The sequence below is a fragment of the Frieseomelitta varia genome, unplaced genomic scaffold (assembly GCF_011392965.1).
Source record: "Frieseomelitta varia isolate USP_RPSP 00005682 unplaced genomic scaffold, Fvar_1.2 scaffold_450, whole genome shotgun sequence".
Lineage (NCBI taxonomy): Eukaryota > Metazoa > Arthropoda > Insecta > Hymenoptera > Apidae > Frieseomelitta > Frieseomelitta varia.
The window spans coordinates 79337-80269 of NW_025110202.1; positions in this window are offsets into that span (position 1 = coordinate 79337).

The following is a 933-nucleotide window of genomic DNA, read 5'->3' on the forward strand; positions in this document are numbered from 1 at the left end:
CCCCCCCCCGTGTCTGTATGTTGCCGCTTGTTTTAACTGGCTTGCATGCTTGGTCGACGCTACAATGGCTGCCCGCCAGAGGAGGCGGTGTGCAATGACGAGTGATCGTGCGTGTGTGATCGTTCTAGGACCGTAAGCCTCTTCTAGTTGCCAATAACCCCCCCCCCCCCACGGGTTCCCGGTGGTTTTTGTAAATAAAAGAAGAAGAAAAGAAAAACTGGAAGGAAGAAAGAAAAACGCGAAGACGAAGGGAAACACGAAGAAGAAGAAGAAGAAGAAGACGAGGAGGAACGAGGTTGTCGCCTCGTTACGAAGTAACGTTATCTCCCCTAATCATTCTCGAGGTGTATCACTAGTTTGTTACGTACGCGTGCATCGTCGGTGGAACCGATACAGGGCGACCTCGTAAAATCGATCCGTCGAAGCTTGCACCTGCCGGGCGTCGAAATGGCAATTTTGGAACGGGCGAAGTTTCGTTCAGAGTCGCCTGAAATTTTCTTTCTGCCCATTCTTTCCTTCCCCCCCCCCCCCCAAGATCAAAGATCAAAGTAACTCGCTCTTTCACGATTTAACGAGGTTAGGGGAGAAGTGTAATCAACACTTTCAGTCTACTTTCGTTGGCAATCCCATTCGCAGTTCCTTCCTTCGGCAATGTCCGTTCCTTCGTAAACGCGGGCTACGTTGATTTTTACCGCGATACCTTTCAATTCCCTCACTGGCGTTGTCTCGATTCCACCAACTGTACATATTTGTTATCGCAGTAACACGTATTTAATAGCGTGGCCGGCGCGTGCCGCGTCGCCGCCCATTATGAACACTTTGTCAATTAAATAAAACGATTGAATTTTACACATCATCGAATTATTGTTCTCACTTATTCCGACGAAATTGTTAATCTTCCGGGGGAGGGGGAAGATGTCGCAAGAGCCGCGA